The sequence below is a fragment of the Formica exsecta genome, unplaced genomic scaffold (assembly GCF_003651465.1).
Source record: "Formica exsecta isolate Colony F162 unplaced genomic scaffold, ASM365146v1 scaffold115, whole genome shotgun sequence".
Lineage (NCBI taxonomy): Eukaryota > Metazoa > Arthropoda > Insecta > Hymenoptera > Formicidae > Formica > Formica exsecta.
In genome coordinates, this window is record NW_021848490.1 from 296,999 (window position 1) to 305,048 (window position 8,050).

Consider the following 8,050-nt stretch of genomic DNA (forward strand, 5'->3'; position numbering starts at 1 on the left):
GCGAGTATATTATTTATGCTTGTAAATGAATGAAAAAAGCATGCAGAAAATTGAGATTACAGGAATATTAAAAATGATTATTGAAAAAAAAGAATGCATTAGAAACTCATTATACAGTCAGCGCAACGCATTATACATGACAAAAAAATTTTCCAAACATAATAATTTGATCTAGTATTTTTATGTTCATATTATATATTGTTGTACCTCTCTGTATTCAATATTCTCACTTATCAATCTATTCATGGCAATTTTTAAATACCAATAATTAGATAAAATATCTAAAAATCGAATAATTTAATAAAATAAGAAAATAATACACAATGTAAAATAACAATCAATTTTTAAAGAATTGTTACAGAAGCAATGGTAAAACGTCATTTTATTTTAACTCTTTCAAATATGACTTTCAAATATCATTGTTTAATTAATTTACTTCTTCATTCTTAATTTTAAAATGTTTGCACAATATTTTATTTTACTATATAAAACTTTTTTCATTCTAAATTAAAAATGTATTATCATATTAAGCCAGTCTACTTTACAGTATATATATATTCGTTTTCGACAGCAAAAGTAATTCCGGAAGAGTCTATGACAAGTTTCTTGTCTTACGTCTGATACATCACACAACATGTTCCGTTCGCGCATTATAGCAAGCACCAGTCATCTGAAAGAACTCGAGAGGAAGACGGCCCTCCTCCGGCCCAAGGGTTACTATATAAAACTTTTTTTATTCTAAATTAAAAATGTATTATCATATTAAGCCAGTCTACTTTACAGTATATATATATTCGTTTTCGACAGCAAAAGTAATTCCGGAAGAGTCTATGACAAGTTTCTTGTCTTACGTCTGATACATCACACAACATGTTCCGTTCGCGCATTATAGCAAGCACCAGTCATCTGAAAGAACTCGAGAGGAAGACGGCCCTCCTCCGGCCCAAGGGTATACGCTCTTGCATCCAGGTCGCGTACAAAAATCCTTATTGCTCAACGACGGTAAACCACATGCAGGCTGAAGACACCTTTCAGGAGTTTTCGGTAGGGAGTCTTGTGCCTGTGCGCGACATATACTGTATCAAGCTTGACGCGAATCATTCCTAAGATAAATCTATCCTACGCAACCCGGTACCATTGAACCGCTTTGAAATTCGACACCCGGTACATCGCCTCCAGCGCCGATCACGGACGTATATATCGAGGCAGAGAAGAAAGCTTTATACACGAATATACGTAGACGCGGGGCGCGGGCAGATGCCGTGTGGGAAAGACCCGGCTAATTTTGCTGGCCGCGTCGCGTCGCGCCGGGGCGACCCGCGGTGCTCCGATGCACGAAAATGTTTCTCGGAGGCATGCGGCCAGGGATTCGTACTTGGAAGTCACTAACGATCGCTTCGACCTCCTTCGATAAACGATCGAGCTACGTCCCGGCCGTGCTGCACTTTCCGCCGAGGCGTGATCGATCTTTTATGGCCCGCAGCCGCCCGTGGTCTGACGCGAGTCAGGCTGTATCTACTGAATGTACGGGATCATCTTTTCTCATCGCGATATATTTTATATTGCAATAAGAAGACTTGGATCGATTATTCTGGAAAAATATGTAAAAGCTTTTTTAAAAACGTATATTCTTTAAATATTAAGTAACGTGCTTTTAATTTTTACTCTTTTTTCACTCGTTTTACTTTGAAAATCCTACGTTGTCGGTAAATACAAAAAATATGCTTATTTTATTTTATATCAAAATTAGAAATATCTGTGGTTTCAAAAATACTACTAAATTTTTTCTTTCTAAATCATTTTCATAATAACATGATTTCTTGAAAAAAAAAAATCTAAACATTTTGCTGAAATTTAATATAACTCGGTCTAAATAATTAAATATACCCACAAATACGTGTATTACCGTGTTTCTAAATGTGGTCGCCGTTTTGCAGAATTTCATTTTCTCCATGTTAAATTCTCCACCATGCAACATGGCATAGTCAAGCCGGTACAATTCTAACGAAACATTCGTGATAAAGGGGAGAATTTAATTACGAGCTTGCGAGATCTACAATGTTCGCGTTGGAAACACTACGGCATCGCGCCGCTCCGGTTGCAGTTTTAAACTAAAAGTGAAAAACTCAAGGCACGGAAATGTAAACCGGTGTGCAACCAACGACTATGGCACAATAAAAGAATACCGTAGCCAGGCAATAATCTGTTAAGCACGAACACGCGAGACACGTGTGTGAAAGTATCGTGGAAAATTGTGCATCCAACGTATCGCTCCTCGACAAGAGAATACGTCCGCATTATCGTTATTGAGAGAACTTTTCGATTTAGCGGTATCTTGCAAACAACCAGATTGGTTTGCAAAAGGAATAAGCGAGCATGCGACTTGGACCTTTGAACGATAAAGTTAATGGACTTCATTTACATTGCATAATTGCGACGAAAGCGGAGCCAGCACTCAAATTATACGCGAGGACCAACGACCAGAACCAACAGCAAAGGTGCCCTTTGAATATTCGGTATGCTTAAAACACTCATTTACACTGTACACGTTAAGTACGCCAGGTCTGCGAGACCGAGAAGTAATCGCCTCGCTAGATGACGTAAACGCTCGAGAAAAATTATATGATGTACGAGAAAAGCGAATAGCGATAATATACATTTGGATACATTATTCGATACTATTGATATAAGAAACACAACATGTGCGTTTAAATCAATTTGTGTCACAATTTATACTTATGATGTATAAATATATTTTAGTCGCATAAAATTAAAATAAAAGTTTTAATAAATGCAAACAACAATTAAAATAAATCATCTATCAAGTATTTTATATAATTTTAATTTACTTTAATTTATTTTTGTATATTGACTTGTTGTTCTTATTATTATATTGTTGCATTTAAAAGCTTATTCAAAATATATGCTATTTTATTTTAAATCGGAAATCACAAATTCCTACACATGGACGCTATATATATAATAATATCGTAATCGCCAAGCATTAGACGATCATATTAGAATGTAAGTAATGTTAGATTCCTTATATAATGCTAACTCTGCATACATATAAATTTATCGCAACGACAAATTAGAATCAGTTGGTAGAACCAGTGTCACAAGTTAAGTCGTTATCAATAATCATCTAAACATTTTTTTATAGCAATATAAGAGAAAGATATTGCTTTGCAAACTTCATGAATGCAAATCCTATCCATTTCAATCGATATCTCTACGCAATGCGCTACAATTGGAAGCACGTGGTTAAATATCGGTGAACATCAGAGAATAAGCGAGATTCATCAATTTCATCGATCAAATAGAAATTACGTTCATTCCGATACGTGCGTCATCGCGTCGTGCCAATATAGGAACTTGCGGATATTTTTTTTTCGCGTGATGAATGAACGATAAAAATACCAGAGGCAGAAGACCTCGTAACTTTTAGTGCATATTTGCGTATAATATTGCTAACAAAGCTGCGCGAAAAGTAAATAAACCGATATTCAAATTAAAGAATTTTGAGATCATTAGATCGGTCTCATCAGCGAATTAACACATAAAGAACTTACGTAGCTCCTATACGATGCCATAGATCCTGTGCCCCTTCTCAGGATGGCGAAGAAATCTCAAAAGAAAAAAACAGATCTCCAGAAACGCTTTCCGGAATCAGCTTCATGAACCATCATCAAGCACAGAAGTAGCCACACCACCGTCACACGATTCACCGGCACCAATCGTCCAACTGCGATGTTAAAGCAAACAGGAAGTCACGGGTATCAAGGCCATGGATTAGGAAACGATCGATCGTTTTGCGGAAGGCTTCTCCGCGATCCCACGGGAGAGAAAAGTAGCGAGCAAAGCAAAGGCGCTTCGTTTCGGACGAAGCTCGGACCCTGAAGAGCCGGCGACCCGCGAGGCACGCCACAGTCCCTCTTGTTCTCTTTTTCTCTCGCTCTCTTTATCCTTTTCTTCTTAGAGTCTCTCTGCGTTTCCTCTTCTTTCTTCTTCTCGACTTCCCTTCTGCTGGCTTCGTAGAGTTATAGCGATGAACCGTTCCTTGTCGCACTCTTAGCGCTCACTCGAACCCTATTTTAAGAATAGCTTTGTACCTTCTCTGTCTCGCTCTCCATCCGTTTCTGCTTCGTCTTCTGCTTCACCGGCCGCGAGGAAGATGCAACTTTGTGGGGAGAGCCTAGGGACGAGGATAAATCCGCATGCGAGTACATGCGTTTCCGCTCGGATGGAAACGAGATCGCGGTATGACCTGAGTGGTCAATAAAGATGTCGACGTAGTCAACAGAATAATAACAGGGAAGGAAATTAAAATGTTAAACGTTGTCTGAGCTCAATTTTTCTTGATGGAAATAAACAAATTCAGAATTATAAACGTATTTTATTTCTTATTTAATTTAATACTTACTAATTCTTTATAAACTTTTTTTAATTAGATAATTACGCTACCACAACATAAAATTTCAATGTTTTATGTTTACGTTTATGTAAATTTACGTTAATTATTTTATATGTAAATATTTAAGCTTAATTGATAAAAAGAATTTTTCTGATTTTACCTTAGAGATTATAATGATCATTCTCTATACTAATTTATTATTTTTAACTTTAGAAAATTTTTGTTTCATATTTTCATTTTTTCTAAACATCTTGCATCTTCTTCAAACATTTTCTTTTCGTGCATGATTATTAATTATCATATAACTATCTATATGTTATACAAAAATTCGACAAGTTTCACACAGAGACAAGAGATCGGACTATTCAAAACTTACAGCTTTAATCATCGGATCTCCAAGAGCTCTCGAACTCTCTCAATGTTCTCAAAGGAAGCAGTTCGCGCACACAGAGAGGTAAAACAAACCATTCGCGAAACTACGGTCGTCTTTGTTCAGGAAATGAGAACAACGTTGCCGCAAGACTGTTTCCACTGGCTGGATTCTCTCTCGTGCAATGGGATGATCTCTTCATGCGAGGATCTGCAGAACTTCTCAAAAGAGAGAACCCCTTCTGAGAAATCGCGAACGAGGTATCTCCAAACAGGATTTGCACTGTTACAATTGGAGGGACGTGACAGAAGGGTAAGGATGAGAGACTTAACGTGATCCGCAGAGAGCTCGGATTTTACTCTTTTTTCACTCGTTTTACTTTGAAAATCCTACGTTGTCGGTAAATACAAAAAATATGCTTATTTTATTTTATATCAAAATTAGAAATATCTGTGGTTTCAAAAATACTACTAAATTTTTTCTTTCTAAATCATTTTCATAATAACATGATTTCTTGAAAAAAAAAAATCTAAACATTTTGCTGAAATTTAATATAACTCGGTCTAAATAATTAAATATACCCACAAATACGTGTATTACCGTGTTTCTAAATGTGGTCGCCGTTTTGCAGAATTTCATTTTCTCCATGTTAAATTCTCCACCATGCAACATGGCATAGTCAAGCCGGTACAATTCTAACGAAACATTTGTGATAAAGGGGAGAATTTAATTACGAGCTTGCGAGATCTACAATGTTCGCGTTGGAAACACTACGGCATCGCGCCGCTCCGGTTGCAGTTTTAAACTAAAAGTGAAAAACTCAAGGCACGGAAATGTAAACCGGTGTGCAACCAACGACTATGGCACAATAAAAGAATACCGTAGCCAGGCAATAATCTGTTAAGCACGAACACGCGAGACACGTGTGTGAAAGTATCGTGGAAAATTGTGCATCCAACGTATCGCTCCTCGACAAGAGAATACGTCCGCATTATCGTTATTGAGAGAACTTTTCGATTTAGCGGTATCTTGCAAACAACCAGATTGGTTTGCAAAAGGAATAAGCGAGCATGCGACTTGGACCTTTGAACGATAAAGTTAATGGACTTCATTTACATTGCATAATTGCGACGAAAGCGGAGCCAGCACTCAAATTATACGCGAGGACCAACGACCAGAACCAACAGCAAAGGTGCCCTTTGAATATTCGGTATGCTTAAAACACTCATTTACACTGTACACGTTAAGTACGCCAGGTCTGCGAGACCGAGAAGTAATCGCCTCGCTAGATGACGTAAACGCTCGAGAAAAATTATATGATGTACGAGAAAAGCGAATAGCGATAATATACATTTGGATACATTATTCGATACTATTGATATAAGAAACACAACATGTGCGTTTAAATCAATTTGTGTCACAATTTATACTTATGATGTATAAATATATTTTAGTCGCATAAAATTAAAATAAAAGTTTTAATAAATGCAAACAACAATTAAAATAAATCATCTATCAAGTATTTTATATAATTTTAATTTACTTTAATTTATTTTTGTATATTGACTTGTTGTTCTTATTATTATATTGTTGCATTTAAAAGCTTATTCAAAATATATGCTATTTTATTTTAAATCGGAAATCACAAATTCCTACACATGGACGCTATATATATAATAATATCGTAATCGCCAAGCATTAGACGATCATATTAGAATGTAAGTAATGTTAGATTCCTTATATAATGCTAACTCTGCATACATATAAATTTATCGCAACGACAAATTAGAATCAGTTGGTAGAACCAGTGTCACAAGTTAAGTCGTTATCAATAATCATCTAAACATTTTTTTATAGCAATATAAGAGAAAGATATTGCTTTGCAAACTTCATGAATGCAAATCCTATCCATTTCAATCGATATCTCTACGCAATGCGCTACAATTGGAAGCACGTGGTTAAATATCGGTGAACATCAGAGAATAAGCGAGATTCATCAATTTCATCGATCAAATAGAAATTACGTTCATTCCGATACGTGCGTCATCGCGTCGTGCCAATATAGGAACCTGCGGATATTTTTTTTTCGCGTGATGAATGAACGATAAAAATACCAGAGGCAGAAGACCTCGTAACTTTTAGTGCATATTTGCGTATAATATTGCTAACAAAGCTGCGCGAAAAGTAAATAAACCGATATTCAAATTAAAGAATTTCGAGATCATTAGATCGGTCTCATCAGCGAATTAACACATAAAGAACTTACGTAGCTCCTATACGATGCCATAGATCCTGTGCCCCTTCTCAGGATGGCGAAGAAATCTCAAAAGAAAAAAACAGATCTCCAGAAACGCTTTCCGGAATCAGCTTCATGAACCACGGAAAAATATAATTATATTTAATAAATAAAATATATATTTCCCTCTTCTTTTTATATTGTTAGTACTTGCATTGAAAATACTTTGATGTTTTAAAAAAATTAATAAAATTACAATAACGCAATAAAAATTAAAATTTAATAAAGTTACATTTTTTATTAATATCATACATTTTATATACGATATTTTACAACATTACATCATCTACGAATTCCTTCATGGAACAGAAATAATTTTTCTCTTGACAAAACTTTGTAAGTTAAAGTTTTTTTCACCAATCGTCCAACTGCGATGTTAAAGCAAACAGGAAGTCACGGGTATCAAGGCCATGGATTAGGAAACGATCGATCGTTTTGCGGAAGGCTTCTCCGCGATCCCACGGGAGAGAAAAGTAGCGAGCAAAGCAAAGGCGCTTCGTTTCGGACGAAGCTCGGACCCTGAAGAGCCGGCGACCCGCGAGGCACGCCACAGTCCCTCTTGTTCTCTTTTTCTCTCGCTCTCTTTATCCTTTTCTTCTTAGAGTCTCTCTGCGTTTCCTCTTCTTTCTTCTTCTCGACTTCCCTTCTGCTGGCTTCGTAGAGTTATAGCGATGAACCGTTCCTTGTCGCACTCTTAGCGCTCACTCGAACCCTATTTTAAGAATAGCTTTGTACCTTCTCTGTCTCGCTCTCCATCCGTTTCTGCTTCGTCTTCTGCTTCACCGGCCGCGAGGAAGATGCAACTTTGTGGGGAGAGCCTAGGGACGAGGATAAATCCGCATGCGAGTACATGCGTTTCCGCTCGGATGGAAACGAGATCGCGGTATGACCTGAGTGGTCAATAAAGATGTCGACGTAGTCAACAGAATAATAACAGGGAAGGAAATTAAAATGTTAAACGTTGTCTGAG

General features: G+C 36.8%; 1 long non-coding RNA gene across 1 annotated transcript; it reads left to right on the forward strand.

The window, feature by feature from the left end:
- Positions 1 to 1,487: 1,487 nt before the first annotated feature.
- Positions 1,488 to 4,297, forward strand: LOC115238282. Its single transcript, XR_003884481.1, has 3 exons — positions 1,488 to 1,603; positions 1,938 to 2,516; positions 3,596 to 4,297. It is a non-coding gene; the product is annotated as an uncharacterized LOC115238282 (long non-coding RNA).
- The last annotated feature ends 3,753 nt before the right edge of the window (positions 4,298 to 8,050 follow it).